We start from the raw sequence: 9,784 nt of genomic DNA, 5'->3' as shown, positions 1-9,784 counted from the left end.
GAGGTTGATGTTGAGATATTCCCCTAAAATTAAAACATGAAGTAAAAAAAAAAAAAAAAAAGGAACTCATAATTGTATGAAATTGCCCAGAAAATAGTGATATTAATTCGCAGCAATTTCAATGGCGTCCAAGCTCTCAACTTCATCCAAGAATTCCGTCATCTTCTACTCTACTCAAGTTCAACATCATCTTCATCTTCAATTTCATCATAAGTCGGCTTTGGTTTCAGCATCTTTATACTCTTAATAAACTTGTGTTTCAAATAGTATGATTAAATCAAAACAAAATTACCCAAAAAATAGTGAGATTATATCAAAATAAAATTACCCAAAATTTTTAATTGTATGAAATTACTAAGAAAATCAATACAAAATTACAATTTTTTTTTTTGAAGACAATACAAAATTACAAATAAAAACTGGTGTTTTTGTTAGAAAAAATAATCGGAAAATATATGTGTTAAGATATTATTTAGAAAATATATCTTTAGGAGAATATATCACTGGGTTCAAATTTTTATTATTTTTTTCAATGATCTTATTAGGAGAATAATATATTTAGGATATTTATGTTAAGATATTATTTAGAGAATATATCTTTAGGGTTTATGATTATGGTAGTATATCTTTTAGGAATATTGCTTCCTATCTTATGTTCGTAGGTTTTGTATAAATACTCTACCTATTGATGAATAATAAGGAAGCTAAGCTATTCTCTCATAAATAATTTAGCAGTTTTAGAGAGAGAAAGAAGAGCTAGAATATCTAAGAAGAAAGAAAAGGTTTGAAATGAAAAAACAAAACAACAGTGAAACTTGAGGAGAGAGAAATGGGAAGAGTGGAAGACAGGGGAGATGTCAGATGTGGTAAAATACGTGTGTACGAACTACTATGTAAAACCGCTATCATCAATTGCGGTTCGCAAGTACTAAATGCAGTACAAAATAACCTAAATGCAGAAATTAATTAATAATATAAAAATAATAAAATGACTAAAATACCCTTTTCCAAAATAAAAAACAGATTTGCCATTTCACCAGGCCTTTTTGTTTTTACATTTTTTTATTTTGCAATTCATTATACTCGCTAATTTTTTTCATTTCATTCACAATTTCAGCCACCATTTTTTTTTCCAATTCATTTCATTCCACCATTTCCCTTATAATTCTTCAATCTAATAAGCCCTAGAGACGAAGAAGTCGTTCACCGCTCATAAACCATCCAGTCTTAGGTTTTTTTTTCGTTTTATTTGTTTGTTGAATTGTTATAATTTTTCATTATAAGTACCCCGACTTTGTTTTCCAGGGGTACTAGAGACCCCCGGAAATCTTAGCCGGGGGGTACTGAATACCCCCGAAAATATTACCCGCGGGGTATTAGAGACCCCCTGAAATCCTAGCCTGGGGGTATTGGAGACCCCCAGAAATCCTAGCCGGGGGGTATTGGAGACCCCCAAAAAATAACTTATTTTGTATTTAGGTAAAATTGTCCTGCATTTAGGCCCTGTTTGATTCACCTTAATTTTGCTGAACTGAAATTATTTTTACTGAACTGAACTTATTTTTACTGAACTGAACTTAATTTTACTGAACTGAAATTATTTTTACTGAATTGAAATTATTTTTACTGATTTTCTATTATAATTCTTCTTTATGAAAACTGAATTTTACTGAACTGAACTTATTTTTACTGAACTGAACTTAGTTTTATTGAACTGAAATTATTTTTACTTAATATTATTTTTTTTAAGGTGAAGAGAACAGGGCCTTAGTACTCCCCTTGCGGTTTTACACTTAAAAAAAACTAGGTTAGTTCCCGTGCCATGCACGGTAATACTAAATACTTGTACTTATTATTAATTAAAACTAAAATTAATAATTAAAAAAATACTATAATGATTTTTTTTTTAAAAAAAAATACTATAATAAATTAATTATGAAATAACTTGTTAGCTAGATAGATATTTACATACTCTTTCAAAAAAAAAAAAGATAGTTATTTACATACACGTATTTGACAATATCTATATATTTTATATTTCACTAACAAATTGGTATCATTTTTTTTTCTTCTTATTGACCAATGAATTTTTTTAACACTGTGTACAACATATTTGACCCGTAAATAAATTTCTATTTTAAGTTTTTTTTTTAGAAAATAAATTGGTGTTGTAATAAACGTACACTCATAAGTCATGACTCATATGTCTCATGTTAATTGTGCAACAAAAAAAATGTCACATATTAAGAATCCATATTTTTCCTTAAATTTATGCTCCATCCGTAGTTGTTAATTTTTTTTTTGTGGAAGGTTATCAAATCTTTTATTAAAAGTAATTAATATTCTAATTACTTTCCTGGAGCTTCTTATATACAATATTATGTTATAATAAATATTCAAAAAAATATATGTAATTATTGAAGTACATAACACTATGTTTGGCAAAGATTATGTTGAAGTTTGAATTTTTTCTTTGCTTAAAATTATATAGTTGCCTACAATACATCAAATCTTTTATTTATGCATGAGTTTGTTATATTTTTTTTGTTTAAGATTTGTTTCCTAAATAGATTTTTAAAAAATAAATAATAAAATCTAAGGGACACACCAGAAAATGACACGTGTCATTGCTGGTGTGTCTTTTAGTATATAGTTATTGATTGATTGATGATTAATTGTGCAACAAAAAAAATGTCACATATTAAGAATCCATATTTTTCCTTAAATTTATGCTCCATCCGTAGTTGTTAATTTTTTTTGTGGAAGGTTATCAAATCTTTTATTATAAGTAAATAATATTCTAATTACTTTCCCGGAGCTTCTAATATACAATATTATGTTATAATAAATATTCAAAAAAATATATGTAATTATTGAAGTACATAACACTATGTTTGGCAAAGATTATGTTGAAGTTTGAATTTTTTTCTTTGCTTAAAATTATATAGTTGCCTACAATACATCAAATCTTTTATTTATGCATAAGTTTGTTATATTTTTTTTGTTTAAGATTTGTTTCCTAAATAAATTTTTAAAAAATAAAAAATAAAATCTAAGGGACACACCAGAAAATGACACGTGTCATTGCTGGTGTGTCTTTTAGTATATAGTTATTGATACAAAACTAATACTCGATCCTACGTGGACACTATTTAGGGAATATGTTTTTTAAACGACACAAAGTGGGAATCAATTTTAATTTAAACAATTTCCAGGGAAATCGTTCGATTTATTTTGATTTTGTATTCATAAACTAAAATAAATTATTTACAAAAATAATACGTAGTAATTTTAGAGAAATTAAAATCAATATTTATTTCTTCATCTTTCACTAATTAAACCAAATATGAAAAAATAAATAAAATAATCTCTATCCATTCTCTTCTTTTACTTTCCTTTCCTTCATGAATATTGCACCAAGCGAAGTGTAGTGCACGAATTTGTAATACTCCCTCCGTGTTTTTTTAAGCGATACATTTTTCATTTCCGGCCGTGTTTTTTTTAAGTGATACATTTCCTTTTTTGGCAAAACAATACATTAAAATACTATATCTCTCTCCTCTCATGGTCCCCACCCAAACCCACTACTACTTTTTTATTATATTTTTCCTCTCACATTCATTACTTTTCAATAAACTATTAACCCCACTTTCTTTCTTTAACAATTTTTTAATACTCCACTATCCCACTTACCTCTTATTTTATTTAAGTCAATTAAATTTCCTAAAACTATGTGCCGGTCAATATGTATCACTTAAAAAAACACGGAGGGAGTAATATTAGTTGTACGAAACTACGAGTAGCAATTAATTGCGTTGTCTTTGTCACAATCAAGGGAGTCGTATAAATCCAAAAAGACGTATATTTTGCTCAATCATCCATCGGCATATACGAAGTATTAGGGGTGTCAATTCGGGTAAATAGTTCGGGTTTGGATTGGGTTTATCAGTTTCGGGTTATAACAGGTTGGTTTATAACTGTTTGAAATAATTAGCAGGTCGGTTTGGGTCGGTTTTGAAAATTATCGGGTCAGTTCGGTTTGGTTTTATTAATTGCAGTTTCTATTCAGATCGGGTCCCTATCGGGTCGGGTTCTAGTCGGTTCGGGTCATAATCAATTTGGGTTGAACCGGATCGGTTTGAAAACAGGTTTAGCCCATATAATGTGGGTTTTTGTTAGAAAAAATTGGGGTCTTAATAAGGACGGGTCATAATTGGTTCGGGTCATAATCACTTTGGATTAAACTGGGTCGGTTCGAAAATGGGTTTCGGTTCAAAACAGATCGGGTAAAATCGGGTCCAATCATTATCGTTTCAGGTTATAATCGATTTAGATTGAACTTGGTTGGTTTGAAAACGAGTTTACCCAATTTGAAGTGGATTTCTAATCAAATCATATCGGGTTAAAATTGAGTCGGGCGATTATCGAGTCGAATTAGTCACATAACGTGTAGGAACGGGTCATGTTATAATCAAGTCAAGTCATAAATAAGTTAGGTTTATTGAGTAGTGGGTTGAAACTGATTAGATCATAAACATATTGGGTAACATGTTGTAAATAACTCAGTTTGACCGGGTTACAGGTTTTAAACGGTTTGGTCTCAACAGGTTACGGGTTGTAAATGGTTCGGTCACAATGGGTTACGAATTATAACCGGTTCGGTCACAACGGGTTACGGGTTGGAACGATTTAGGTTTATCGGATTTTTATCGGGTTCTAACGGTTTTCGGTTTAAAATAGGTTGGGTTACTATCGGGTTGAGGCGTAATCGGTTTGGGTTGCTTTTAGTTTCAAGTAGTAACGGTTTGGCTTGATAACGGGTCGGGTTAGTAACGGTTCGCACAAATTTGGTTCAGTTCAGTTTCGGGTTGGAAAAAATTGGGTCAGGTCAATTTTCGATTTCCAAAAAACGGATTTTCCTTTTCGGATTGGTTCGAAACAGTCGGATTTAACGGTTCGGGTCAGAAACTGACAGCTCTGGAAATATATGTTTAATTATTTTACTATGGAGTAGCAATAGCAATTATTCTGGTATTATTTTTATTATAAAAGTTTAATTTTTGCACTATTTATATGTTATGTTAGAGGCTTGGAGTACATGTTTTATTAATGTACTTCGTATATACTTTCTCCGTCTTAAAATAATTATTTAGTGATAAAAGGTTTGTATTAACAAACTTAACTGTCAAACGGTTGTAATTTTAAGAAAACAGAGGAAATATGTAAGGTATATTCCATGCGTAGAAATTTGGATGATTTATTTATTTATTTATTTAATTTTTTTTTTTTCGTATGATGTACATGTATGTATCATTGCTTGGTCAAATTGACTTATTCATTTTATTTTCTTCTTCCGCTTGTTTCCAGCAGCTAGCTAGTTTCGGCTATGAAAGAAAACGTCTATTGTTCATTGCCACCGACCACCGTTATGAACTCGACAATTATCGTAACAAATAGACATAACTAACTTAACCAATTGAACCAACATCTAAATGAAAGAAGCTTAGATTGCATTTCATAATAAGACAAGAAAATCCAATAAGATTCAATGACAACAAATTCATACCAAACAATGATATGAAATGGATACATTTTTAGCCCATATTATTACATACATGTTCGATCCCCCACAAAAACAATTAGGAGGAGACTGAAACCTACCTAATCATCCAGAACTAATCCTCGAATCCGAATTAACCTAAAAGGGTGAACCAGGTGGAACACCAAAAACACACACAAGTTCAATGTGCAAGCATCATTGATTTAAACTCACTAAAATCTACAAAACCATCACTATTAACATCATATTTACTTATAATCCTATCACAATCTAACCCACCAAAATTATCCCACATTCCCAATTTCCAAAGCACACTTTGAAGCTCTTGAGGAGAAATAAGTCCATCACCATTTAAATCAAACACCTTAAATGCCTTATACAAGTCATTATCAACTTCTTCTTCCTTCACTTCTTCATTCTTCTCATTTGCAACATTATTACCCAACAATATCATGTCATAAAAATAAGAAAACTCTTCAAAGTCCAAACCTTCCTTACCCACCAATGAAGCTAGCTCGTCTTCAGTAACGTGTACACCGGTCTTGTCTAGTAGCGAAACAAGCTCGTCTAGGCTTAACAAGCCGTCTTTGTTTTGGTCGAGGGAGTTGAACATTTGTTGGACGTCGGATGTGCTTAGAGAAGCCATGTTGACACACAACATGTATGAGAATGCTAGGAAGATTGGTGAAAGATTATATTGTATGGATTTTTTTTTTTTCCAAGTTTGTTATGACTTGTATTTAGAATTAGACGAACGAACATGTATATATATAGTAAACAAAAATGCATGAAGGATATGAATGACATAGACACGTATATTTAGAAGCCAATATTGATGAAATTGTTAGAAGCTATGTAACCACAACGAAGGTCACTAGGAAATTTCTAGGAAGACGATGAAACCGTGGGGAAAATACAAATTTCTTTCTATATTTATCTCTTAAAATAGTAAAATTTATTATTACTTTGATGAATATTTATTTATTTGTATTGTAAAAAGGAAATTGAACCTTCAATATTATAGCTTTATTACCTACTAAAACAATGAAAATAATTAATCTTCCTCTTTGGGCGAAATTTCAAGCTTTTAGCTCTCTTGATCGGTTAAGAGTATAGCATAAATAAATTTTGACAAATTACGAATATAACCCTTTAATTTAATTAACTAATAAAGTTTAGGTAAACAATATGTGGCCCTACCAAATTGGAGGAAACTTTGTAGTGTGTTAGGCATACTCCATGAATATCATTTGTAATGTACTTGGAATGTATGATGTACTTCCTTTTTATTAGATGTATAACTTTTAGGAAAATTTGTAAATTACAGCCATTTAAAGGTCGTATTTTGCAAATTACAGTCATTTTAAAAAGATTGCACATTTTAAAAAGATTGCAAATTGCAGCTCAAAAGTTCGTATAAATTGTAATTTACAGCCTGATTCAACTTTTTTCAACGGTTTACATGTCGAAAAATATTCGGTAAAGGTTTTAGGGGCCATTTTAGTTTTAAGGGACCGAATTGAGCTCGAAGTTAGCAAAAAAATAACCTAAGTGTCTCATTTTTATAGTTTTTCATAAATCAATACATTTTTGTTACGCAAAACGAATCTCCATACAAGTTACCACAAAAAAACTCCATACAAGTTTTTTTTTAACGGATCTCCCTACAAGTTACCACAAAAAAGTATTCTATCCTTACACCATTACACGTCATAACGTCACAACTCACAAGAAGATACAGTACATCATAACATAACACATCTTTCTTTATCGTCCGAAATTGGGTTATCTACATCACAAGGACATTAAGTATGATTTTCAGCCTAAATTAATATGGTCAACGCATTTTCGTACCACGAACAGTTCCATGAGATTTTTCGACTATTACATGACCGTTGAGTATTTAATCCGCCATGACATTTACAAACCTTCGCGAAGCTTCAAAATTTTTTAAAAGAGCAACCGCCCATAGGTTTGAAAACTATTTCCTCATCATATACGTTGTACACATGATGACATGACATAACAATGATATCATAGTACTTTGTATATAATTGATCGGTATATCCATGTGCATAGAACTGTAGTATGCAACATTTTTTTTAATTTTTAATGCACATTTTATTAACCAAGTGTATCATATGCTGTGTGTTACACTATCGATATGATAATTTTGAGAAATAGCTATCATACAGTGGTTGTGACTCATTTTTTTTTTTCTAGCATAAACCGGCTATTATATTTTAGCGGTTAGGATATGTAAAATTGCTAAGACCAATACAATTTCTAATTACTCCAAAAGGTCTTTAGTAAATTTAGTTGCTAGAAATACAAAAAGGTCTAAAGCTCAAGTAATAATTAAGCGTGAATGATTTACTACAAGCTAAATAGATTGTGACCTCATTTTTATTTTGTACAACCTAAGAGAAAAAAAAGACTCAACTGAATACTTGGTAACAACTTATTATAATACCGTCACAAATTTTATCTTATTTTATTTTATTATTATTATTATTTTTTTTTGTCAAGGTCGCAATTTTCTTTACATAAAAGAGGCATATTTAAAGTACGAATTTTCGAGAATATGTGAATGTTGCAAAGGTCATCCTTACCACAAATATATGGCCTTCCAAGAATCGAAAGGCGTTTGATAACAAAATCATTGTGGATGTTGATGGGAGAAAATGCAAGATGAGGCAAGATTATTCTAGGAAGAAGAGAATGAATTGAAGAGATAAATTACGTGCTTCAATTTGTATTCCAAAAAAGAATCACGAGTGTTAGGATTCAGGAAATAAGGATGGAAGCTGCAGCATGCCTGCAAAAGATAAAGACGTCCATGAACTAGTTAGTTGCTTGGTACAACACACCCACTTCACTACTCTTTTTTGTCATTTACTCCGTACTAGATAAACATTAAACAACAACATTTCCTAAATAATCAAGAGTACGTACGAAAAACGCATTGTAAAGCCATTGAAATAATCGAATTAATCCGTATATAAAAATGATTAGTTTTCAATTTAAATAATCTTTTGTATACAACAACATTTCTCCCATTTTTCCTTACTTGATGCTTATAAGTTGTATCACGTATATATAACTAATGTGGGTCAGGTTGATCTATGTGAGATTTCAAATCGATAAGGCAGTTTATCTTACGGTCTTACCTATCAAAAAAAGAAAAATTAAAAAACGTCCAAAAATAATTGCAACAATAGAGCTAGCCCTAAACGTCTTTATAAACAGTTGCTGGGTTTTGATGCTTTGGAGAGGAATTATTTGCAACCATAGAGCTACCCTGAAAAGTCTTTCTATTTGCTGGCTTGCTATCTGGAATAGGCTTGCTACTATAGACAGATCAATGAATTGGAATTTTGGAATATAGTTTCATTCTAATGTTTGCTATGATTGTATTGGCCATCTTTTCTTTAGACATTCTTACTCTGCAAGCATCAGGGGAAGTATATTGAAACTCCTGCCTTTCCAAAGATCACCTGCAGAATTCCATGTAAAGCCATGTGCTATGCTATCAAATACGAAGTATAAGAATTGGTTAGTACAACCTATATGTGATATTTTCTTTTTTTTGCTGGGAGCTTGTACCATATTTGGCTACAAGGAAATCAGAATGTTTTTGACGACAATTGCCATAATCCTGATGCTGTCGTAACTCCTTGTAAGGGAGATGATAAAACCCAAAGTTGCTTGTCGAGCAACTGAGCAGCCAAGGAAATTAATGCTTGTTTAGGCATTATGGTTGTAATTTTCTACGCTGCAAATGAAGGGTGTCTCCCAGCCCTTCCTAGAAGGTAGGGGAAAGTTTATACTGATGCTTTTGCTTAGCACTATTCTCTCTTTTTGCGGTTGAGGTTATGAGTTACTTCTGTACTATACTAAACTAATGACTAGATTATCATTTCATGACACAAGTTTGAAAAGGCCAACCTGATTCGAGACTTATAAACAGCCTGAATTCTTCCTAGTTTGAGTCCCCAAAATATATATTCATCGGTTGGACCTCCTTGAAAGCAGATCACATCCGAAGTGACAGCAACCTCTGATTGCAGCATATGGTCTCGAAACTTAACTGCAGGAATCCTCTCCAATATGGAGTTACCATATTCGTCAATTATACAGACAAATACCCCAGTAATCTGGCCACTTAGGTCAGAACCATACAAACTAGTACATAGCTGATAGCTGGACCTTGTAAAAAAAATC

General features: G+C 31.4%; 1 pseudogene; it reads right to left on the bottom strand.

Annotated features, from left to right (window-relative positions):
• Window positions 1-5,666: 5,666 nt before the first annotated feature.
• LOC145615341 (putative calcium-binding protein CML44 pseudogene) lies at window positions 5,667-6,265 on the bottom strand (annotated as a pseudogene).
• Between the last annotated feature and the right edge of the window lie 3,519 nt (window positions 6,266-9,784).

Source organism: Chenopodium album, chromosome 25, assembly GCF_948465745.1.
Source record: "Chenopodium album chromosome 25, dcCheAlbu1.1, whole genome shotgun sequence".
NCBI classification, from domain to species: domain Eukaryota; kingdom Viridiplantae; phylum Streptophyta; class Magnoliopsida; order Caryophyllales; family Amaranthaceae; genus Chenopodium; species Chenopodium album.
This window is presented reverse-complemented; position numbering and strand designations above follow the sequence as displayed.